The sequence below is a fragment of the Apium graveolens genome, chromosome 11 (genome assembly GCF_009905375.1).
Source record: "Apium graveolens cultivar Ventura chromosome 11, ASM990537v1, whole genome shotgun sequence".
Classification (NCBI taxonomy): Eukaryota; Viridiplantae; Streptophyta; class Magnoliopsida; order Apiales; family Apiaceae; genus Apium; species Apium graveolens.
Window position 1 is genome coordinate 6,111,075 of NC_133657.1, and position 27,762 is coordinate 6,138,836.

At 35.6% G+C, this 27,762-nt stretch overlaps 1 non-coding gene across 1 annotated transcript; it reads left to right on the forward strand.

The window, feature by feature from the left end:
* Positions 1-16,862: 16,862 nt before the first annotated feature.
* LOC141699563 (small nucleolar RNA R71) lies at positions 16,863-16,969 on the forward strand. The gene has a single exon (XR_012566013.1). It is a non-coding gene; the product is annotated as a small nucleolar RNA R71 (small nucleolar RNA).
* The last annotated feature ends 10,793 nt before the right edge of the window (positions 16,970-27,762 follow it).

Consider the following 27,762-nt stretch of genomic DNA (forward strand, 5'->3'; position numbering starts at 1 on the left):
AAGTTGAAAGCCTAGCATATTGTTAGTTCCTACCTCAGCTATGGCGACATCAGTGCTTCTAGAAAACTGCGGAACGTCTCCTAACCTCTTGCGAATCGGGAGCTTGGTCCGGTTCATCTTGTCTATCTGATATTGTGTGATGAAAGAAGAAAGCAAGGGTGAGCAGCAAGCCCACCAAAATAATATGTATAATGATTAATAGTATATGAGCCTTCTCATAGTACTCATGAAAGTCTTGGTCAAAAGAAATGAACCAAGTTGATATCTTAATGCGATGAAGTCGCAAAATATACAGTATATATACATATATACTTCAAAATATTGGAAGTCCTCTTCCATGCATAATATACACAAAGTCCCAGTGTATAACTGTATAAAAAATATCGTTGCAAGGTGATCTCATATATCTAACCTTGTCTCAACGTTTTTCTGAAAATCTTTGTCATTCATAAGACAATTATTAATTAGATATAAGTTTAAAAGATGAAGTTACAAGATGCCCCAAAATACTTATATCTTTCCCAAATACTACTTGAACTACCCCCGTTCAAGTTACAATCAGTTTCAAAAGTTCATCACATAGATGAGACTACAAGACAAGATTTGAATAGATTCAATCTTTGAATATTATTAAAGGAAATGAAGTTATGATATACTTCATTAAGTTCTGATATATATATATATATATATCCACATATACATCTTCTTTATACATTTCCTGAAAACCTCTGTCATGTAAAGTATGAACAGAGTTGCAATATCCAATAAATTTAGAAAGGAAAAGAATTTGGCATAAACCAGATATCTTGCTGATCAGGCAAAGATACCCATAAGTAACCTTTTCTACTAGTAGATGGACGAATTCCCCACTGGTCATCACCCTGGTCGTAATAGGACCTTATGCTGGACTGCCACTCAGCCACTTATGCATTTGATGGACTCCCACTGAGCCACTTACACTATCATGGACGCCCACTGAGCCCATATTGCTTATGCCGACTCAATAGATGGACTTACTTCCCGAACGTTGGGTAAGTAATCAATTCATTTACCAAAACTGCAACCTCGTTGCGAATATAAAATACACCACAGAGCCGGATTCCCCAGGTTTTGAGCGAGTATTTAAATCCCCTTAAAAAGGAAGATCTTAAATATAAAAATGAGTTTTGGGATCCGCTCTAACTTTTAAAAATCATTTTGAAGACTCGAAAATACTTTAAAGAGTGTTTGGAGTAAAGCTGATTTAATGAAGTAAATCAGTCCCCATTATATTTAGAAAATGTCTGAATATTATTATTTAAATAATATTCCCATAAAGAATAATCTTTATAAAAATAATCGAAGTAGAAGTATTAAAATTTATACTTGAAATGGATATCAAATAATCAAAGATATACTTATATGAAAGTACTATCTTTATTTGAATAATCGAAAATAAGTTTGACTATTGACACCTTATTCTTTAATAAAATAAAGAATATATTTCAGTAATAAGCGGAGTCATAATACCTCGAATGAATATTATAAATAATATTCATTATATAAAATAAAGGAGTCATACATCCTCAAATGAATATTCAAATAATATTCAATAATAAAATAAAGGAGTCATAAGTCCTCGGATGAATATTTGAAATAATATTCAATAATAAAATAAAGGAGTCATAAGTCCTCGGATGAATATTCATAATAATATTCATTAATAAAATAAAGTTATCGAATAAACCTTATTCGATTAATAGTTTTGAAAACTATAACCATATATATATATAAATATATATGTATATATATATACATATATACAAAATATACTCGGGATCCTCGACTCCCGGTGTAGAAAATATTTCCACCTTTTGGGTCCCTATACTAAGGGTATATGCAAGTTACCGCTATCCTCTAGCATAGGTATTATCAACTGAATCAACAGATATATATAGCAAGAATACGAAACAGGCATGCATATATATATATATATATCATAGCAGCATGCTTCAATATATTGCAACATTTGCTAATTAACCAACATGCATCTATCGCAAGATAATGCAAATACATATATACATCACAACAACAGTATAACGGGTAGAAAACTTGCCTGAGCGACTGGGGGGTTACGAATGGCTCGGGACGAGTCTGGTAACCTATAAACAACAAGTAAGTTGGAATTAAACCAAAGTCACTTGTAAATCTATACTCCAACCAACTCAGACTCTAACGCTCGTTTTGCGCTTACTGATTCTCTTAAGTCACTCGAGTACCCTCGGCTCCACCATTTTTAATAAATTAACCAATACGAGTTTTAAAGCGATTCCTTCGCGGGTGTCTTACCAACTTCCTAACACACTTACCATAAATGTTTCTCACCCCAATTAGTCATTTAAGGTCTTTAACCTATGTTTCAAAGTAATACGAGGGGAAAAGTTTCGTTCGCGAAACGCCGTTACTTGAAACGGTCGTTTCTCCTAAACCGTGCATCGGAATCGAACGAACTACATATCAAAACGAAGCTCGTAACATGAGCTATCTAAACATGGCAATGGTCATAATCTAGCAGGGGGTTCCCGGGTCCTAATGTTATGCACAAAAACAGTCTAAAGAAAATCGGACGTTACGACGGCTATGTTTACGTGATTTCCCAAATTTAAACCATTCAAAACCAACCACAATTCAACCCCAAATCAATCATACAACCAACATCCATCCAAAACACACTCCAACAGCCCCATCAAATCAATGCTACCAATTCATACTTATTTCTCAATTATGAACTAAGAGTTTTACTTAAGTTCATTGACTAATTAACCAAGATTTCCAACTCCAAAAATATCACAAAATCAACCAATCTCTAAACACAAAATAATCATGCCTCTCACCAACTAAAATAATCATAACAAGCTTTAACATTATTACACACCCATTACCCTAACCCTTCATCTAAACATTAGGAAATCTAAACAACAAAACTTAAAGCTAAGATCATGAAGAGTTATACCTTCCTTGAAGCTTTTAATCCATGAAAGATCCTTGGAATGCCCATGGAAGCCTTAATCTAACCTCCTACAAGCTTGTTCTTTCAAAGAAATCAAGAACACAAAAATTAATTTCAAGAAAGTACTATTCACCATCTTCTTTCTTGATTTATAGAAAAAGATTGGCTTCGAATTAGAAGCTTAAACTTATAGGAAGTATGTAACTTAACTAGGAGAAGCTAGGATAATTACCTTGCTAAATAGTAAGTGGAGGAGCTTGGACTTTCATTTTTTAAGAAAAGAGGCCGAGAGCTTGAAGAAGAAAATGGGGGTTTTGTGTTTTTTGATGAAAATGAAATGTTTTGGCCTGGTTGGTTGCTTTTTGTCTTGTTTTTGGTTAATTATTTTTCTAGCCTTGACTTTGTGTGGTTTTAAATCAACCACATCTCCTTCCCCTTATGTCATGCTTATGTCACATTGCTATGTCATCATCCCTTCTAATCTCTTTGATTAGCTTCTAATTGTTTGCCTAATGACCGCTGATCTGTTATACGGTTCGCTTAACTTTCGTTTTCGTTTATCGTTTGAGGGATCATACCCGGGATCTTATTACTTAGGTTCCCTTAACCTTTCTCAATACATTATATTCCTTTTTATGATCCTCTATTATAATCCTTTAATTTAAATCCTTTTTATCTTGTTACCTTATACTCAATTCTCTCCGTATCCAGTGGACTTCCGGGAAAAATCCAAGTGTTCGGAAATTGGATTCTGACGATCTTTACATACACTTATATACCACATAGAGTACTAATAATATCCCAGAATATCCATAACAGAACCCCTACATAGTGTGGCATGAAAAGTTTTCTCATTCAGCTAAAACACTATTCACAAGGGTTACAAAAAGTTCAAAATTTTGGGGGTTATTACAGTCTCCCCTCCTTAAAAGGATTCCGTCCCGGAATCAAATTGAAAATAAATAGGGATACTCTCTTAGCATTGCACTTTCTAACTCTCGAGTAAATTTTCCCACACTGTGGTCCTACCACCAAACTCCGCCTAGTTTGATAACCCTTCTCCTAAGTACTTATTCCTTTTCACTCTATAACCCTTCCTGGTTGCTCCATATAGGTTACGTCTGGTTGCATGTCTATGCTCTCATATGCCCCTGATTATCTGGCATCCGAATTACACTTCCTTAACATTGATACGTGAAACACGTTATGACTTGCTACATGTCCTGGGGTAAGGCTAGCTCATACGCTAACTTCCCAATACTTCTTAATATATCCAAGGGTCCGACAAATTGTGGACTTAGCTTTCCTTTCTTTCCGAATCTCATCAATCCTTTCCAAGGGTTTCCAAGGGGATACCTTTAACAACACTAGGTCCCCTACTTCCTATTCTTTGTCCTTTCGTGTCAAATCGACAGACTTCTTATGTCCTTCCTGGCTACTACCAGTCGTCCTCTGATTAGATCTATTATATCCCTGGTCCTTTCGACTACTGCGGGTCCGAGCATCTTGCGCTCTACAACTTCATCCTAACATAAGGGAGATCGACATTGTCTTCCCTCAAGGATCTGATAAGACGACATCTCAATACTGACCTATGATCTATTATCGTAAGAAAACTCAATCCGCGTTATGTGATCATTCCAATTTCTTGCAAGTCTATTGCACAGACTTTCATTATAGCTTTTAGCATTAGAGCTTTTGCTTCTCAATACCCATTCTTTTCCAGTTCGTAATCGCTATCACCTTCCGTTCCTAATATTATACTGGTTATACTCTTGCTCGTTAGCGTTCTATAACCTTTTAATAACCATGTCAACCTTAGTATCACGAATGTGTTTCCATTCCGAATACTACCACAACTTTATTACTCCTCTTTTTTTTTCAGCTGTTTCTGTTTTCGAAAGCTTAATCCTTCATATAGAAGTAAAAGAATTTATTGAGAGATCACTATGATCATGAACACTTGTTATATCGCATAGTTAGTACAGAAGGTGGCCAGCCTTTAGTACTTGACAAGCAATTAAATAATAGATGGTATCCTACTAGGCTTCTATCACACAGATAGATAGTCATTCGGCAATACCTCCCCTTTCTGGAAGGGTTGTTCTTCTCAGTTTACATGAAATGAAAAGAAGAGAAAAGGACGAATTGAAGAGAATTGTATATATGAAAAATATACTGCCACAAAATATCTGGCTTGGAACCTACCTCTGAACTATAGAGGTTTGTCATAGGAGAACAAAACATATATGTATTTATATCAACATCAAGTATTATAGCATCGCATTTCACATGCCTAAATATTTTCGCCATTCCGTCCATCATTCTATGGCCCATGCTCTTCCTCGAGCTTATACACAATTACCTTTGAAACTCCCTCGACATCGAAAATCGAATCTGGGATCTCATTCTATATATCACCGTTACTAGGATTCTATGCTTGCACTGCAACCTTCCTCGTATAGTAATACGACTCTCTATTGATAAAAAGGAATAAGTATTCAATAGGTAGATAATCGACTTAATTAGTCTATCAATGATAACTTATACATCACCACAACCCGATTAGTGGTACTTAATCTCAACATCCATTCCAATACAACTCTCACGGTTGTAATCAACTCATTACTCGCGGAATCATTACTGCATTACTATGGTCCACCACTGACCTACTGTCGTCATTCACTTTTCCATAAAATCTTAATATCTAACCATACGGAGTCCATACATGTCGTATCAAATCCTTCTAAGGAGGTAACATAATCACCATTCATGATTCATGAAGAACACTCATGATCCTGACATACATACATGACATGAAGCAGATAAAATTGCAGAAGAGTTTCCATCAAAGCAACGATAGCAGGTTAATACCATTCTTAATCGTATGCCTTCAATTGAAGACTTAACTCAAAGGTTCGTTTAGTCCTTTTTGAAATACGGTTCTGGATTATTCTCAAGATAGTACCTTCTAAGATAGATAGCCCGCTCATGGCGATTACACGAATTAAACCCTTACCAACTACTATTACGGCTGGGTATTGCCCAGTCATCAGAAGGAATGTCAATCTTCCAAACCATAATACAACCTTCAGCTTTTAACCATCATCACTGTATCCTTTGGCACAAGCGCCTACAATTATACTTTTACCGTTAAAGTGTCGGCCACCTTTTTGGCCTTTCCTGATAGTAATAGTTCCTTATAATCAATGTCATTTTAACCACCTCCAAATAAATTTTCTACCTTATTTCAATCACAGCTTATGTGAAAATGCTTTTCTTTAATATCTGATGAGTAAATAAAAAAAATATCACCATTTTTCCATAAGTTATTGCCTCAGTCTTTAGAGGCTAATCACTGTCAAGACTGACTCTCAATCATACTTAGAACATCTTTTATCTTAAGTCCTAATTGCCCTGAACAATTTCGACCATTACTGGTTCGATCCATACTTTCTCGTGGTTTAACACGTGCCCCACTTGGCAACATTATAATTACGTCATATTTCCTTTATCAACATTTCTATTCTTGAGAATTTTGAATATTACCTTTCTCCTTATAAAACCTCTAAGGTTATCCTTCAATCGTTCCTCCTGTATTCCCTAGATACAGGGCATATCAAGATACCATTTATTAATACCAGAATCATTGTCTATATACTTCTGAAAAATTTCTCCACTGATTCTTAAAGGTTGTTGTTACCTTAACCCTTTCCAAATTATACTGTCAAAACTCATACCGTCCCTATTAAGGGTGAAATGCCAACCTTTATGCATTCCCCTAGGATTCATTTTAAGTTACCGATGTTCTATCCTTAATTCCACCTTTAAAAGGTACCTGCATCCATCCATGGATAAATCAAGTCATATATCCCTGATAAGGGTGTCTTATTCAATCATTCTCACCTCGATAGTACATGTCTAATTTCACAATAACATCTGTATTCAAAATGGGGTCAATCAATATGGCCTCCAAAAGATAACAACGGTTATCCGCTTGTCTTGCCTAATTTGGTAACGATAACAAGGATGTTCTGGAAGATATTGGTCGTGTTCAACGTGAACTTCTTCTTAATAATTCCTTATTTACTTTTGTTGTTTATCTCAACAGTCACCTCAATGTTGGGATATCTTTCATACCTGGCGTCTCCCTTTCTGGGTATCAAGCCACCGGTCTTACACTTCACATTCTTGAAGGTCACTTCCTTCATCCAATTTTCCTAATTTCTTACTTCCTTGTCTCCTCAGTCTATCCGCGTCTCATTATTTATCCTTCAACTATCTCAAGGTTTCCTCAAATCCTCCCAACTTACAGGGGGTAATCTATATGTATCTCTTATGCCTTCAACCATCAACTTTAACTCATGGTGAATCACCCTCATCCTGACGAATACATACTTTTCTATGTCTATTGCTACGAGTCTTTAGGGTTTCCTCATACCCAACTCCCTTATCATACCTCAAACTCTATTGCCCTTGTATTCCTTTCCACTTCAGTTTCTTTTTATTTTCCTTTCTCTTATCATTATTTCATGAACCAACACAACATAAGCATTGATTTCAAACATCCCTTCATTCTGGATTCGTGTCCTTAGAACGAATCTTGATAACTTTTACAACTTAGATTCATAATTCATCATACTCATCCACTTTTGTTCTAGCTCCAAAGCTTTTACACTATCTCCTTATCTTTGGGAATTACTTTCCCGAAAACAATTGACTGAACTTAAATCAGTTTATTCTAACCTCTGGCTCCGTGCCTTTCTTGGTCTTTCACCAGCGGGTGGTCTCTCTCTTTAGGAGGGTAAGTGACAAAAACAGTCTTTTGTGATTCGTCAATCATTCAGAATCTCAAATGATTCCTCTATTTCCTTTAGCAGGCTCTTGCCTCGACTAGGTCAACCTGTTCCTTGGAACTCTTAGAGCTTAACGATTTAAAGGTCATGAAAGAATTTCCTGCCGCATTGTTTCCTCAAGGTGGTGGTTGGGGATAATAGTCTAAGTCCTTTTTAGACAGGTCCATGAATTGCCGTATAGGAGTACCGTCTCGGGTCTCCTTTCCTTACTCGACTTTCTGTTTCCTTAGTATGAAATGTTTCAACCTTCTCCCATAATCGGGGTTATCTTATACATTAAAAACCTTGTTTTCCCACTTCATTATGTTATGGGTTCCTTCTATCTTGATGGCGTCCTCCCTGACTATCACATTCAGGGTTTGCCCTAAATCTTATTCCTTGAACTATGACTTTCATCTAAGATTTCATCTTTAAGCTCTTAAACATTTGGAACCCAAATTCTATAGGAATACCTCATTATTCCCTTATCATCTCTCTCGGTACTAATCTCATATCTATTTGTTGGCTCTCTGCCTTCATTCATCACTTTTACTGGCACAATATGTTCTTTTCCAATAATTCAGGCTGTATTGCAATCTCAAACAACTTTTCGGTACCGGCTCCGGTTACCTTCATATCTATTTCCATTTTCTCAAAATCTCTTATCAACTCTCCCAAAGTCATTATCATCTTGAGTCTCTCCTTTTTACTAAGGGCATCAGCCACCACATTGGCTTTCCCCGAATGATAAAGAATCTCCCAATCATAATTCTGGATTAGCTCTAACCGCCTCCTCTGGCGTATGCTGAGCTCTTTCTACGGGAAAATGTACTGAGTACTTATGGCTTAGGTAAATCTCGCACTCCTCTCCATACAAGTATTGCCTCCAATCTTTAGGGCAAAACTATTTCCACGAGCCCAAGCTCATGGGTGGGGATATCAAATTTTATATTCCCTTAATTGTCTTGACGCAGACGCGATTACCTTGCTGTGCTGTATAAGAAGCACCCTAATTCCTTATGCGAAGCGTCACTTCCAAATCACAAAATCTCCTTTTTCCATCCGGCAACGCCAACATAGGGGCCGTCACCAACTTTTGCTTCAGTTCTTAACAGCTGTTCTCGCATTTCTCTGTCTATTCGAACTTCTCAGTCTTATGAGTAAGCTGCGTTAAAGGGGCTACTATCTTTACAAACTTGAACGAACCTCCGGTAGTGACCGGTCAATCCTACCTTTGGGAGTTGCCCTAACCATGGTCATCAATTCCTCAGTGGTCCTTTATTCATTCTTGTCAGGATCCTTCACGGAATCCTCCTCAGCAACAATCCCTTCTAGGACAACATCCTCAACCGTTACATCCTCAATATCAACATCATCCGGTCCTGCGTTAGGACGCTCTATCGGATCCACAATCTGATCTCCAATAACTAATAAAACATCATCGCGTTGTTGCTCCTCAACCTCAGGGTTCGGAGTTCCGCTACCATATACGATAATGAACTACGCTCCTATCACGATATTTATAAGGGTTCCCATAAGGGTTTTAACTGTTAGTACTACGTTAGGTAGCCCGACTATGAACTTGGCAAGAGTTCTTATTATCTTAGTTAACTTATTATCTTAACATCACATCATCTCTGAGGTTTATAACGCTTAGCTCTGATACCATTTCTGTAACACCCCCAAATCCGGGGTCGGGGATCCGGGTTGTCACGAGTTCCATTTCCCTTAATAACACCCAATCTTAATAATTACTCAACTACTCTGTACTGTGACCCCACAATAAACACACACACCACACATTATAGTCTCAGAGATGAACATCAAAAAAAATAACCACAAGTCATTATATTCCACAATTATCTGCCAATACACCTTAAAAGGTTTTCTGAATAAATTTACATTTCTTTGCCATTATTACAATTCATAAATATACATAAATCTGGTACATCAGAAGTTGAAAGCCTAGCCTATTGGTAGTTCCTACCTCAGCTATGGCGGCATCAGTGCTTCTAGAAAACTGCGGAACGTCTCCTAACCTCTTGCGAATCGGGAGCTTGGTCCGGCTCATCTTGTCTATCTGATGTTGTGTGATGAAAGAAGAAAGCAAGGGTGAGCAGCAAGCCCACCAAAATAATATGTATAATGATTAATAGTATATGAGCCTTCTCATAGTACTCATGAAAGTCTTGGTCAAAAGAAATGAACCAAGTTGATATCTTAATGTGATGAAGTCGCAAAATATACAGTATATATACATATATACTTCAAAATATTGGAAGTCCTCTTCCATGCATAATATACACAAAGTCCCAGTGTATAACTGTATAAAAAATATCGTTGCAAGGTGATCTCATATATCTAACCTTGTCTCAACGTTTTTCTGAAAATCTTTGTCATTCATAAGACAATTATTAATTAGATATAAGTTTAAAAGATGAAGTTACAAGATACCCCAAAATACTTATATCTTTCCCAAATACTACTTGAACTACCCCCGTTCAAGTTACAATCAGTTTCAAAAGTTCATCACATAGATGAGACTACAAGACAAGATTTGAATAGATTCAATCTTTGAATATTATTAAAGGAAATGAAGTTATGATATACTTCATTAAGTTCTGATATATATATATATATATATATATATATATATCCACATATACATCTTCTTTATACATTTCCTGAAAACCTCTGTCATGTAAAGTATGAACAGAGTTGCAATATCCAATAAATTTGAAAAGGAAAAGAATTTGGCATAAACCAGATATATTGCTGATCAGGCAAAGATACCCATAAGTAACCTTTTCTACTAGTAGATGGACGAATTCCCCACTGGTCATCACCCTGGTCGTAATAGGACCTTATGCTGGACTGCCACTCAGCCACTTATGCATTTGATGGACTCCCACTGAGCCACTTACACTATCATGGACGCCCACTGAGCCCATGTTGCTTATGCCGACTCAATAGATGGACTTACTTCCCGAACATTGGGTAAGTAATCAATTCATTTACCAAAACTGCAACCTCGTTGCGAATATAAAATACACAACAGAGCCGGATTCCCCAGGTTTTGAGCGAGTATTTAAATCCCCTTAAAAAGGAAAATCTTAAATATAAAAATGAGTTTTGGGATCCGCTCTAACTTTTAAAAATCATTTTGAAGACTCGAAAACACTTTAAAGAGTGTTTGGAGTAAAGCTGATTTAATGAAGTAAATCAGTCCCCATTATATTTAGAAAATGTCTAAATATTATTATTTAAATAATATTCCCATAAAGAATAATCTTTATAAAAATAATCGAAGTAGAAGTATTAAAATTTATACTTGAAATGGATATCAAATAATCAAAGATATACTTATATGAAAGTACTATCTTTATTTGAATAATCGAAAATAAGTTTGACTATTGACACCTTATTCTTTAATAAAATAAAGAATATATTTCAGTAATAAGCGGAGTCATAATACCTCGAATGAATATTATAAATAATATTCATTAAATAAAATAAAGGAGTCATACATCCTCAAATGAATATTCAAATAATATTCAATAATAAAATAAAGGAGTCATAAGTCCTCGGATGAATATTTGAAATAATATTCAATAATAAAATAAAGGAGTCATAAGTCCTCGGATGAATATTCATAATAATATTCATTAAATAAAATAAAGTTATCGAATAAACCTTATTAGATTAATAGTTTTGAAAACTATAACCATATATATATTTTTATAAATATATATATATATATATACATATATACAAAATCTACTCGGGATCCTCGACTCCCGGTGTAGAAAATATTTCCACCTTTTGGGTCCCTATACTAAGGGTATATGCAAGTTACCGCTATCCTCTAGCATAGGTATTATCAACTGAATCAACAGATATATATAGCAAGAATACGAAATAGGCATGCATATATATATATATATATCATAGCAGTATGCTTCAATATATTGCAACATTTGATAATTAACCAACATGCATCTATCGCAAGATAATGCAAATACATATATACATCACAACAACAGTATAACGGGTAGAAAACTTGCCTGAGCGACTGGGGGGTTACGAATGGCTCGGGACGAGTCTGGTAACCTATAAACAACAAGTAAGTTGGAATTAAACCAAAGTCACTTGTAAATCTATACTCCAACCAACTCAGACTCTAACGCTCGTTTTGCGCTTACTGATTCTCTTAAGTCACTCGAGTACCCTCGGCTCCACCATTTTTAATAAATTAACCAATACGAGTTTTAAAGCGATTCCTTCGCGGGTGTCTTACCAACTGCCTAACACACTTACCATAAATGTTTCTCACCCCAATTAGTCATTTAAGGTCTTTAACCTATGTTTCAAAGTAAGACGAGGGGAAAAGTTTCGTTCGCGAAACGCCGTTACTTGAAACGGTCGTTTCTCCTAAACCGTGCATCGGAATCGAACGAACTACATATCAAAACGAAGCTCGTAACATGAGCTATCTAAACATGGCAATGGTCATAATCTAGCGGGGGTTCCCGGGTCCTAATGTTATGCACAAAAACAGTCTAAAGAAAATCGGACGTTACGACGGCTATGTTTACGTGATTTCCCAAATTTAAACCATTCAAAACCAACCACAATTCAACCCCAAATCAATCATACAACCAACATCCATCCAAAACACACTCCAACAGCCCCATCAAATCAATGTTACCAATTCATACTTATTTCTCAATTTTGAACTAAGAGTTTTACTTAAGTTCATTAACTAATTAACCAAGATTTCCAACTCCAAAAATATCACAAAATCAACCAATCTCTAAACACACAATAATCATGCCTCTCACCAACTAAAATACTCATAACAAGCTTTAACATGATTACACACCCATTACCCTAACCCTTCATCTAAACATTAGGAAATCTAAATAACAAAACTTAAAGCTAAGATCATGAAGAGTTATACCTTCCTTGAAGCTTTTAATCCATGAAAGATCCTTGGAATGCCCATGGAAGCCTTAATCTAACCTCCTACTAGCTTGTTCTTTCAAAGAAATCAAGAACACAAAAATTAATTTCAAGAAAGTACTATTCACCATCTTCTTTCTTGATTTATAGAAAAAGATTGGCTTCGAATTAGAAGCTTAAACTTATAGGAAGTATGTAACTTAACTAGGAGAAGCTAGGATAATTACCTTGCTAAATAGTAAGTGGAGGAGCTTGTACTTTCATTTTTTAAGAAAAGAGGCCGAGAGCTTGAAGAAGAAAATGGGGGTTTTGTGTTTTTTGATGAAAATGAAATGTTTTGGCTTGGTTGGTTGCTTTTTGTCTTGTTTTTGGTTAATTACTTTTCTAGCCTTGACTTTGTGTGGTTTTAAATCAACCACATCTCCTTCCCCTTATGTCATGCTTATGTCACATTGCTATGTCATCATCCCTTCTAATCTCTTTGATTAGCTTCTAATTGTTTGCCTAATGACCGCTGATCTGTTATACGGTTCGCTTAACTTTCGTTTTCGTTTATCGTTTGAGGGATCATATCCGGGATCTTATTACTTAGGTTCCCTTAACCTTTCTCAATACATTATATTCCTTTTTATGATCCTCTATTATAATCCTTTAATTTAAATCCTTTTTATCTTGTTACCTTATACTCAATTCTCTCCGTATTCAGTGGACTTCCGGGAAAAATCCAAGTGTTCGGAAATTGGATTCTGACGATCTTTACATACACTTATATACCACATAGAGTACTAATAATATCCCAGAATATCCATAACAGAACCCCTACATAGTGTGGCATGAAAAGTTTTCTCATTCAGCTAAAACACTATTCACAAGGGTTACAAAAAGTTCAAAATTTTGGGGGTTATTACAATCAAGGTACGACCTGTAGCCAAGAAAGGTCTCCCCAAGATTATGGGAATCTTCTTATCTTCCTCGAAATCCATAATAACAAAGTCTGCAGGAAAGAAGAGCTTATCCACCTTTACTAGCACATCCTCCACTATGCCTCGTGGGTATGTAATAGAATGATCAGCCAATTGTAGAGACATGTAGGTGGGTTTTGGGTCAGGTAAATTCAACTTTTTGAAAATCGACAACGGCATCAGATTGATGTTTGCTCCCAAATCACAAAGGCACTTGTCAAAAGAAAACTTGCCAATGGTGCAAGGAATGGTGAAGCTACCTGGATCTTTAAGCTTTGGAGGTAACTTTTGTTGCAGCACAGCACTGCATTCTTCCGTTAGTGTTGGATTTTAAACGCAGCGGGGTCATGGTAAAACACTTTTACACATACAAAATCCAAATAAAACCATATAAATCGTGAATAAAAATTCGAGGGATCGAATCTAACCTTTTAAAATAATTCGTAAACAACGATCAGAGATCCTTAGCAGTTGCTCCTCAAGTGTGAAGCACTCCACCGGTATCCACCAAGAAAACGATGTTAAGGAGGAGGAAGGAGGTGGAGAGAATTCGGTTTTCCAAACTTTTTGGGTTTTCGGGTTCGATGTGGGTTGGAATAAAATAGGATATATAATAGTGTATTTATAGGCAAAATTTTCAGCTGAAATTTTCCCATAAATAATATTATTATTATCCCATTTATTATTCTCATTAATAATTAAAACACCTTTTAATTATTAATCCTTTTTCTAAACACTTTAGAAATAATTCTCTCTCTTGATTTAATTTCCAAAAATTAAATCCTTTAATTAATAATATTAAGAACTTTTCTTAATTAATTTATAATCAATTAAATCTCATTTAATCAATTATTAAATTTGCCAATTAATTATTTATTTCACAAATAAATAATTATTTAGCCATTATTAATTAATTCCTCCACCATTAAATCATTCTCTTTTTATGGTGTGACCCTGTAGGTTCAATATTAAGCCGGTAGTAGAAATAAATAATAATAAAACTATTTTATCATTATTTATATAAATTCTCTAATTTATTAAATATGATTAATTAATTAATCACATTTATTCTACATCGTGAGGGATACTTCTCAGCATATCGCGACTATCCGGATAATATGAATTCACTGCTTAGAATACCAAGAACCTATTCAGTAAATAGTTACCGTACAATAAACTCCTTCTACCCTACAATGTCCCGATTAAATACAAGGCATGGATCTCGTGTCAAGCCTATCTAATTCAATCACTTGCTTACCATTTACTATGCGTAGTTCTATGCAAATTAGAAACTCCTTTCTAATTTCATTCACTCTGGCCAGAGATTCCTGAACTAGCATAAGTAGATCAGCCTTGAACATTCGCTTCCTTCACTGGAAGGGGTAGATCCTTTATTGATCATACACTATCTTCGTGTACAAATTCCTATACCCAGAAGAGCCCTAATAATTATCCCTGGAGACTAAGAACTAAACCAAAGCATAGTTCAGTGTACACAAGATGACTATGATGACCTCAAGTCTAAGGATACTTGTACAACTATCACTATGTGAACAACTGCTGACACGTGAGTGAACTCCATCAGTTGTTCAGCTGTGCGAGTCATGTTTAGTGAACTTATTCTATAATAAGCACCTACATACTAGCTATAGTGTCACCACACAAATGTCTATGAGAACAGACATCCTTCATAATGAAGCAAGCATAGTATGTACCGATCTTTGCGGATTATTAATTACCAGTTAGTAATCCTATGACCAGGAACTATTTAAGTTTAGAGTTATCATCTTTTTTGGTCTCACTATTATGATCTCATCATAATCCATAAAAAGCTTTACTCTAAACTATGGTATATCTTATTTAAACACTTAAATAGATAGAGCCCGTAATAAAACAAAACAAGCCTTTTATTAATATCAATGAAATCAAAACAGATTACATAAAAGTTATTCCTAAATCCTCATACATGATTGGACTTAGGACATATTCCTTTCAGTTAGAGCAACGGTCTCAAGGTTGTCCAGTTTCACCTTCCTTGAAAGAATACTCTTCATAAATTTCGCATAACTAGGCATTTGCTCCAGATCCTCAGTGAAAGGTATATTGATGTGAAGTTTCTTGAACACCTCCAGAAACTTACCGAAGTGCTTATCCAGCTTTTGTTGTTGTAATCTCTTTGGGAAAGGTGGTGGCGGATAGAGCTGTTTCTCCCCTGTATTACCCTCAGGCAGAGTGTGTTCAACAGTAGTCTTCCTTGGTTCCGCCGCTTTCTCCTTTTGTTTAGCTTCTTCATCACCAACTTCAGCTTCTCCTTCTTTTGCTTTTTCAGCATCAACCACTTTTCCAGACCTAAAGGTAATAGCCTTGACTTGCTCTTTAGCTTCCTTCCTGCCTGGCACTTCAGTATCACTGAGAAGTGTGCCAGGTTGATGATGAAGCACTGCATTGGCTATTTGACCGATTTGATTTTCCAAGGTCTTGATAGAGACCGCCTGACTTTTGCACAACAGCTTAAGTTCCTCAAAATGAGCACTAGAGGGTGGAGCTGCACCTCCTTGTTGAGGATATGATTGCCTTTGAGCATAATGTTATGGTTGCTGAAATCCAGGTGGATTGAACTGTTTACTTACGCCTTGCTGATATGGTTGCTGAATAGCATTCTGATTGTAACTCCAGCTGAAACTTGGATGATTTCTGTTGTTAGGATGATAAGTAGCTGGTACAGGCTGCTGTGGTCGCTGATAATTATTCACATACTGAACATATTCATGAACAAGAGAACACTGATCTATAGCATGAGAACCTGCACAAAGCTCACAGACCATAGTTATCTGATTGACTCCATAGGTGGCTAGAGAATCGACATTCATAGACAGCGCTTGGAGCTGCGCTGCAATAGCTGTAGCTGCATCAACTTCCAAAATACTTGCTACCATCCCAGGGATCATCCTTTGAGTCGGCTTTTGATGCTCATTTGCATCCATAGTCTCAATAAGATTATAAGCCTCCGTATAGCTTTTGGGCCACAAGGCGCCTCCAGCTGCTGCATCGAGCATGGGCCGAGATTGGGCCCCCAAACCATTATAGAAACCAGTGATCACCATCCAGTCAGGCATTCCATGATGTGGACACTTTCTCAACATCTCCTTGTAGCGCTCCCAAGCTTCGCACATAGATTCTGTAGGTTGCTGTGCAAACTGAGTAAGAGCACTCCTCATAGCCGCAGTCTTCGCCATTGGATAAAACTTCACCAGAAACTTTTGGCCAAGATCTTGCCAAGTAGTGATAGACCCAGCTTGTTCAGAATCTAACCAGTCCTTAGCTTTATCCCTCAGTGAGAATGGGAAAAGCCTCTGCTTGATATCCTCATCAGTCACACCATTATATTTGAAAGTTGGGGTCTTCAGTCGCAGCACCTCCAAAAGAAACAGAATTTTGCACCATCTGAATAGTGCCCAACTTGATTTCAAAGTTATTGGTCTCAATAGCCGGTGCATGATGCTAGACTGAATGTCATCAATTTTAGGCCGAGAAAAGTCCATAAGAGATGGATCTGCCGGAATAATACGATCACCCATGATTACTGGCTCTTTCTGCTCACTTCCTGAATCCGAATCTTCAAAATCTATCTTCTCCAGAATATCAAGAACTTCGTCTGTTTCCTCAACCGTATCTAAAGTCCTCTTGCGAGTACGAGAACGTGTTTGCATAAACGCTAGCTAAAGTACCTGAAACAAAACCGGAAATAATAAGTAACACGTCTTAATCACAGAGTCCTAATGACCACTGATGGTAAGTACATAAACTAAACAAATACGCCGAGTCCCCGGCAGCGGCGCCAAAAACTTGTTAGGGAGAAAACACACGCTAATAACACACGCAAGTATACGCGTTCGCAAGTAATATAGAATACTTTCTAGTTCGTTCCCACAGAGACTCGGACTAATTATGTTCAACTAACACTCACTCACCAATGTATGATTACTTCTCAATGTTAAAACAATAACACTTAGATTTGATTAACTAATTATTAACTACAATTACCTACGAGAATTAAGCACTTAATTAACACTTGAATTGACAATATTAAAACACTCATGAGATCACAACTTCATTACTACTTCCTTCAAGAGTCATTGTTATTACCCTTAGCATGCAACAGTGATGATATTAATCGAACAACACGAAACTGATAAAAGCCAACTTTCATTGTACTAATACCATTCTACCAAACATCCACAATTAAGATAGAAGTTGAATAGGCATCAATTATGTTGAGTCCCTATATGTCTACAGAAATTGACAACATAACGATTTAAGCACAAGTTATTCCTTTTGATTACACAGGGTGAATAAAACGGTTAGAGTTACCCACTAATCATGTATAATCCTACACGAACCTATGCTAGCATGGCAAGTTCTAAATCTCAAGATCCACCATCGCTTCACAAGATATTAACACCCTATCTTATATGTTCGCGATGCACATAGGACGATTAAGCACAACCAATACTAGATATCATACAATCATCACACACTAAGGTATTAAACAACTAACTAAAGAATTCCATTATAAATCCGTTACGACCCCATGATCACGTTTAGCCCATGATAGCACTCATCGTCATCATGGGTTCATATTAAAACATGATAATAACACACGAGAATAATAACTAAAACTACTTATATTAAACCAGAGTACGTCACAAGAGTAAATAGGTTCAAAGTAAAGAAAACTAGCATCCAACGTTATAACGAAATAAATAATCACAAGAAAATATGCTTCCTCTTCGTTACGGTGTGCTAAAACGGTCGTCTTCCTTATCTCCTCGCTCTTCGATTAATACTACGATCCAACCTTTATGAAACGTCTCTAAAATCTACTTATATATGAGTTCCATAATACCCAGCTAACTCAGAAGTTGGAAGTTAAACAGAACCAGGAGTCTAAAATATTAATTCTGATTTTCCATCCCTGAGCGGCCGCTCAGCATTCCTGAGCGGGCGCTTAGCTCCCTACTGGAAACTGCTCTGTTTTTCTCCCGTTTCATTGCTGTAATCTGCTCCTATCTTCCCGCTTACAATGCTAAACACATGCCAAGGCTTATTATTGATGAAATCTCTCCCGAAGTGTAATTAATACCCTGAAATGCACAAACACTAGAAAAATGCATCAAATACACAAAATACTTGATTTCAAGACATCAATTCAAGCCATTATAAGACATTCTAAGTGGTATAAAATGCCACTTATCAGATTTCATGGCCTCTAGCCATTTCTCGGAGTCTGGACTGTTCATAGCATCTTGGTAGGTAAGAGGCTCATCATTATTTATGAGCATTACATCATCATCTTGAGTCAAGAGAAATCCACAATATCTCTCGGGCTCATGACGAGCCCTACCAGATCTACGAACAACCTGTGTTTCCGGAGCAGGAACATCTTGATGTACTTCCTGCCCATTTTCCAACTCTAGTTTAATATTATTTTGTACAACTCGATCTTCATCTATATCTATAGTCCTCCCACTAATTTTCTTTGAAAGTAACTCTCTTTCAAGAAATACAGCAGTTCGAGCAACAAACACTTTGTTCTCGGTAGGATTATAGAAACTATACCCTTTAGTTTCTTCAGGATATCCCATAAAATAACATTTATCCGATTTTGGTCCCAGCTTGTCAGACACCAAGCATTTCACAAACGCTTCGCATCCCCATACTTTCATAAAAGACATGCTGTGACGTTTCTCAGTCCATATCTCATATGGAGTCTTTTGAACCGATTTAGTTGGAACTCGGTTTAGTGTATATGCAGCCGTTTCTAGAGCATAACCCCAAAAACTTATTGGAAGATCTGCTAGACTCATCATCGATCACACCATGTCCAAAAAGGTACGATTTCTCCTCTCAGAAACTCCATTCCATTGAGGCGTTCCAGGAGGAGTAAGTTGTGATACGATACCACACTCCTTCAAGAAACCTTTAAACTCGAGGCTTAAGTACTCTCCTCCACGATCTGATCGTAGAACTTTTATACTTTCCCCTGTTTGCTTTTCCACTTCAGCCTTGTATTCTTTGAACTTTTCAAAAGAATCAGATTTGTTCTTCAAAAGATACACATATCCATATCTATTGAAATCATCATTAAAAGTAATGAAGTAGTAAAAGCCACCTCTTGCCATCGTACACATTGAACCACATACATCAATATGTATAAGTCCTAATCATTCGGTGGCCCTTTCACCTTGTCCGATAGAAGGAGCTTTAGCCATTTTGCCAATGAGACAAGATTTGCATCCTTCGTATGATTCAAAATCAAACTTATCCAAGTAACCATCTTTATGTAATTTAGAAATGCGTTTCTCATTTATGTGACCTAAATGATAATGCCAAAGGTATGTTTGATTTGAGTCTTTCATCTTAATATGTTTATTATCATTATTTATGTTATAGACAGGAGTATCTATATCAAGAACATGTAAACCATTAAACAAACGTGCAATCCCGTAGGTAACATTATTGAATGAAAAGGAACAACTATTGTTCTGAATCAAAAATGAAAAACCTTTCTTGTCCAAACAAGAAACCAAAATAATGTTTCTGCAAATCGCAGGCACGTAAAAATAGTTATCTAGTTCTAAAACAAGCCCAGTGGGCAACGATAAATGATAAGTCCCTACAGCTAAAGCAGCAACTTTTGCTCTATTGCCAACTTGTAGGTCGACTTCTCCCTTCGCCAATGTCCTACTTCCCTGTAGTTCCTGAATATTTATACAAATGTGAGAACCACATCCAGTATCTAATACCCAAGATGTAAAAGTAGACAAATTGACTTCAATAACATAAATACCTGAATCAGAAGCAGTAACAACAGCCTTCTTCTTCTTCAGATCCTCCAAATAAGCATGACAGTTCCTCTTCCAATGACATGGTTTCTTGCAATAGTGACAATCACCAATCATTGGAACACTACCTTTAGGCTTCAAAGCCTTGGTCGGATCAGGTTTCGGATTGGTATTCGATTTAGATCCCATCTTCCTTTTGCCTTTCCATTTACCCTTTCCTTTGGCCTTCCCCTTATTCACCATCAACATGGGAGCAGGAGATGTCTTCTGAACGTTGGTCTTAGCAGTTTTCAACATAGCCAACAGTTCGGTGGGGTTCTTATCTATCTCATTCATATTGTAATTCATCACAAACTGAGAATAACTGTTGTTTAAAGATTGTAAAATTAGGTCAATCTGGTGCTCCACAGCAATCGGGGCACCCAACTTGGCAAGGTACTCAATATACCCAATCATCCTTAGAACATGCGGTCCAACCGGATCACGTTCTCCCTGCTTACATGCATGCAACGATTTGAAAGTATCAAACCTCTCCTGACGAGCCTGTCCTTCAAACATACGTTTAAGGTGCTCAATCATATCATAAGAATCCATATTCTCATGTTGTTTCTGAAGTTCAGCACTCATGGTCGCTAACATTAGACATTAAGCATCCGTGTCATCATCGATATGTTTTTGATAAACATTATGTTGAGCACGGGATGTTCCTTCAGTGAGAGGTGCAGGGCGAGGGATATCTATGACATAGAGTTTGCGCTCTTGTTTGAGGACAATCCTCAAGTTCCTCTGCCAGTCAAGGAAGTTTGTTCCTGTAAGCTTGTCCTTCACAAGGACTGATCGCACAGATAAGTTGTTTGAATTGATTGACATTTGATATCTACAATGTTTAAAATGTATAAGATAAATTAGTTTACAGAGGATTATTAAATTATGTTCAAGTGATTATTCAAATATATTCAAAATATATATCTCCCACTATTTTATCAAATTAATAGCCCTAACTATTAATTCGGAAAGAGTATCTTCTATATACTTTCTAGTGAGCCAAGATCCAAATTTTCACAACATTTTAGTTCAGCTTTGGCTTTACTCCTAAAACATGATTCAATAAGGTAGACAACATTTGTCAATTATATCAACTATATAACTCTTGGATAGTTTAGTGGAACAACATTTATTCTTATTTATCCAATAAATCTCACCAAACTCTATGTCTCTAAGTTCACAATCCTATTGTGGTAACTTAGTTAAGTTAAAATCCAAAGGTCTAAAAAGTATCATATACTTCAACACGCCGTCCCATGATAGACGGGAGTACTTCGCTCTAGCGAACCCACTCCTTATCGATCTAGGGGTTAACGCGTTGGACATATTGGAAGGCTTCTAAATAACTTAATATAAACATTAGGGTTTTGTTAGTATTATAACGATCATGATCCCATCATAAAGAGATTCCCAATTTTTCCTTGAATAAAATACTTCAAATCAATACTCGTCAATGGTTTGATTTCCAGGTAGTGGAGGAGTCACATCGGTCTCGCTTAAAACCCATAGCCTTACAAGTTCTATGAACCCGTTGTTAACAAAATCGCCCCATGTCGGAAATAAAGAAGATTCGTATTTCATTCCGTGTTTCATAAACAAGAGAATCACATAATCGTTTGTAAATTTTAAAATCTTGAGTCGTTACAGATTTTATCTTGTTTAGGCATGGCATGGATGACGTATCTAATACATACATTCATGCATGATTAATCTAATTAAAGCATGCATCATTAACTATTCTATACATACATTCATACATCAATATGTAAAGTGCAATAAAGTAAGTGTGTTTGGTTATGGCCCCATCCTATGTCTCGCTTAAAACCCACGGCCTTATAAGTTCTATGAACCCGTTGTTTACAAAATTTTCCCATGTCGGAAATAAAGAAGATTCGTATTTCATTCCGTGTTTCATAAACACGAGAATCTCATAATCGTTTGTAAATTTTAGAATCTTGAGTCGTTACAGATTTTATCTTATTTAGGCATGGCATGGGTGATGTATCTAATACATACATTCATGCATGATTAATCTAATTAAAGCATGCATCATTAACTATTCTATACATACATTCATACATCAATATGTAAAGTGCAATAAAGTAAGTGTGTTTGGTTATGGCCCCATCCTATTTGATCTTTATCAAGCTCATGATAAAGATCAAGGTCAATCTAATGTGGTGATGGAAATAAATACAACTACTTATTACATAAGTCTTCTTCTTTGTTTAGACTTCTTGTATGTCTCGTCTTCTTCTTTGAATCACCTCCATTGGATAGCCTTATTGAGTCTTCAATTACATTACATGATTGAAAGTAAAACTAATCTAATGAACTTACAAGAATAACTCGAGTTACATTCGAGATTTATGATTACAAAGATTGACGACATGCAAGTCGTATTTAAAACCAAAACCAAAACCATTACACTAAGGTCGAAAGGCGATAACCATCCACCATGCTCATACAACACATAAAAGCATGTTAAAACACATAATCTGATCTTAACATATAATATTATCCATGATCTAATAAAAAAAATGACAAAAATCAGAAAAATCAGAATCAAATCAGAAAAACAAGAATCACTGTTTACGTGCAGTAAACGATGTCAAACGCCTTACAGACGAATTGTTGATAGCTTTAGCTATCAGTTTTGTTCAGACGCTCGTTTACCTATCGAATAGGGTATTCATTTGCGTAAATCAGACACCAGACCCAGAATTCAGCAAATCTGCAGCAGCCAATTCAGAATCCATATCTAATATGATTCTCATAATTAGAACAAACATAAATCATGTATATATTATTATATATACAGATTACATAATCATCTTCTGATTATACAACTCACATGAATATCATATATTCAAAACCATATATATACAAGCATATTATATCAACATCAAATCATGACGAATCACGTACATGCTCATATATCGAAAACAGTTAAACACATAAACGAATTAAAAACTTTTCGCAAGTAGCTCTGATGCCATTGAAGGGTTTTTAGCACATAAACGCAACAAAAACGTAAATTTAATTCTTAAAAAATCGAAACCCTCCGTAGGATCCATGCGAAAAATAATATTTAATTCGTAGTTCAATATGTTTACCTTAAAAAGCTTTACGTTAATGGAAAGATGGAGGTCTTGAATGATCACCACGTAGCCCATCGCTGGAACGATCTACGCCTTGAAGGTATCCACACAAATGAGCCCGGGGGATGGGTGTGTACTAGCACGTTCTTGAGGCCGCCTTCTTACTCTCTCTATCTCTCCTCAAGTTCTAGGGTTTATGTTTTATCAAATAAAATGTGTAACCCTAATTCTATTAGAAAAATATATTATATAGGCAAGAGCTATTGGGCCTCCAACCCTAAACTTAATTTTAGAGTTATTATTAATATTATTAAATTTAAAATTCTAATTATTGTATTATTAAGTCTCACTTAATCATCCAATAACTTAATTTCGGATTTAATATTAAATTCGAATTTCCTATTTATTTAATTAAATAAGTCACACTTAATTAATAACAAATAATTCGAATTACTTACATTTAATTTAAATTCAAATTTAAATTAAATAATCCTCCAATCATTCTTTGTGCGAACCTTTAGGTTATTATTACGTTGGCAACATTTTTAAATCTAATTTAAAATCATAAATAATGAGCGGCATCTAGTAATACATCATTGTTACCCAAGTAATAATAATTAAATCAGTGATCGATTAAACATTCTGTGTATAATGTACAATGTACTATAATCCTTTTAACCATATATTATAGATTAAACTCGAGGCATGTTATGTGTCATCCTCTTCATAATATAATCCAGGTTTCCTTGATCGATGAGTAGACTGTAACATCAAATCAACATTTGAGCATGGCCATGCATTTCATAGTCTAACTCAAACAAGAGGCCAATAATATCACTCCTAAAATAGGAGGGTTAAATCCTTTCTAGATCATTCATATTTCTCATATGATTCATAATATACCCAATATACACTTTTATCATCACCCGGTTAAAGGTAACTTTTAATGCAACCAAAGTATATTAATTCTCATATTGAAATATAATGATTTCAAGTCTAAGGACCAATACATCATTATCACTGTGAGAATTATTTATGACACAACAGACATGTAGAATCTCACATTGGGTCTTCCAGCACCATGTATATAATACATGTGCCTGTGTTTTGACTTTAGTATCACTATATCTATGATCAATGAGATGGGATCATCAGTCAACATTCACACTAGTCTTAATGTATTATTATTGTCCCTTAATAATAATACTTGACTAGGGATCTTTAGGAATATCGATACTATTCTCATAATCTCGTTTCTAAATCACGTACTTAGAGATATAAAATTATATATCATATTCCAAGGACATTTATTAATCTAACATCTTATCGCAGAAAATAAAGATATAATAAATTACTAAAGAATAATCCATATAATCAGAATTAATAATCCAAATGTTTCATAATATAAACATAATAGTGTTGTCTCTAGGGCACAAACACTAACACTAACACTCTAGACTAATCAAGCGTCCTAAAACAGTCTACCTGGAAAACACACCAAACTATCTATAAGTACACAACTCCTAAGGAAACCTGGAACTCAAGCCTTCTCTAACTTAGCTGAAAGATCAGAATAATAAACAAGTATGAGCGAAGAAATGCTCAGAAAGTGGTATGTAGTTTATAAGTGAACAAAAATAACAATATTTGAGTAAAACCAGAAGCTGATATAAACTTTAAAGTTTAAGCGACATTTTAACAAAACACAATTATGCACTATGTTGTTCCTGATGATCAGTCATGAAACAGCACCAGTATCCTGCAGCCATACCGTAAATATAGGTATCGGTATCCCGCAGCCATACCATACCTATTGGATATCCATAAAAGGCATATACTCCCCTTGCAAGATATTACACTTTCTTATAATTGCTCACGCTGGACCGGTGCCTCGACCTCTTATGCTAACCAATAACCAATTCATAAAATGATTTTGATTAAAGGAGTCGCATCAATGACATCCTTATATATTTAACTCCTCATTTCACATGGTCCGGAGTTATCTCTACAACTGATGGTGAAATGACTAGAACAAATAGTTATTCGTTAATCTCATCGTAAAGTTTCACTATATAGAGTATATCTGGATAGCATAGTTATTCACTATCTATCGAATCAAAAGATTTGTTCTAGCATAATGATTTCTGAAATAAAAGAATTCCAATAAACATATAACTATTGGTATCCAATGCGCTACCAGAGTATTTATAAATAGTTCTAATATTTTGAATATGTAAAAAGCTATTTTGAGTTTAGAATATAGGAGAAAACTTGCTTGGTATGCTCGATAACTTCTTATTATAACTCTGGCTTATAGCTGCTTGCTACTAACTCCGTCTAACACTTCACTGCACTCCTTGTTATTCGATTCTTTGATGTAGTTGATGGTACTAAAGGAAGGAGAATGATGAGAGCTTCGATTATGTTACTCGAGCTTCAAAAACAGAAATCAAAATCACTTGAAATCAATCGATTGATTTTCAGGCTCAAAAACACCCCCAAATTTGTTCTTGGTTTTTTTTCTGAATTTCTAATGAAATAAATGAATAAATTAAAAATCATGCAGCTATTTATATTATCTGTAAAATTAATACCCTAAAATCATTCAAAGGTATTTTTATTCCTATAATTAAAATAATTAGGCCCCAAAATAATAATTATAGGGAATAATTTTAAAAGTAATAGAATATAAAATTTATATCAAAATTCCCCAAAAGTTGCGAATAATTCAAAAATATAAAGATACTGGGTATTTGAAATACGTATAATTCTATAAAAATAAAAACATGAATTTTGTGGGCTTTGACATCCTGAGGGGTCCCGGTCCGTTAATTTTTGAAAAACTGAAACGATACTTAAATTAACAGAAAACCCCAAAAACACATAAAATATATTCAAACACACATAAAACGAGATAAAACGAGTACCTCGATAAAACGCAAATGAATACGAGTCCAGATTGCAGATCGATTCATATAAATGCAGTTTAAACACATATTAATTACTCGAAAAATTTTCTGGCCCACACGGGAACACAAATAACAGTTATAACACGTAATATCATAGAAAGGAACATTTTAAACTAATTTAAACACTTAATATTTATTTATTTAACATAAAAATATTCCCATAATTTTCCCGGATATTATATCCTTCCTCCCTTAACAGGATTCTGTCCTCAAAATCAGCCTTGGAAAACAAGTGAGGATACTTAGTTCGCATTTCACTTTCCAACTCCCAGGTCGAGTCTTCAACCATGGGATTCCTCCACAAGACTTGCACTAAAGACACAGACTTATTCCTAAGCACTTTCTCCTGCCGGTCTAAAATCTGTACCGATCATTTTATAAAAGATAAATCTGGCTGAATCTCGATTGGCTCATATTCTATCACATGATTCGAATCAGGAAAATAACGCTTCAACATTGACACATGGAATACATTGTGGATATGCTGCATGTGAGGGTGTAAAGCTAACTCGTAAGCGACCTTTCCCACACACCTCAAAATCTTAAAAGGGCCAACATAACGCGGACTCAGCTTTCCTTTCTTCCCAAATCTTTATAAACCTTTCCAAGGTGAAATCTTTAATAGAACTGCTTCTCCAACTTCAAATTTCATATCCTTCCTGGCAGGATCAGCATACTTGCGTTAACGATTTTGAGCTGCCACTAATCTTTTCTGAATAAGTTCCACTTTATCTTTTGTCTGCTGGATCAATTCTGGACCCAATATCTTTCTCTCACCAACTTCATCCCAACAGATGGGGGACCTGCATCTTCTCCCGTACAAAGTTTCGTAAGGCGGAATTCCAATACTAGCATGACAACTGTTGTTGTAGGAAAAATTCAACCAATGGTAAATGTTCATCCCAACTTCCTTCAAAATCTAGAGCACACACCCTTAGCATATCTTCTATAGTCTGGATTGTCCTTTCACTTTGACCATCTGTCTATGGATGATAAGCTTCATTCCGAGACAATCTTGAAAACTTCTCCAAAATCTTGAATTAAATTGAGGACA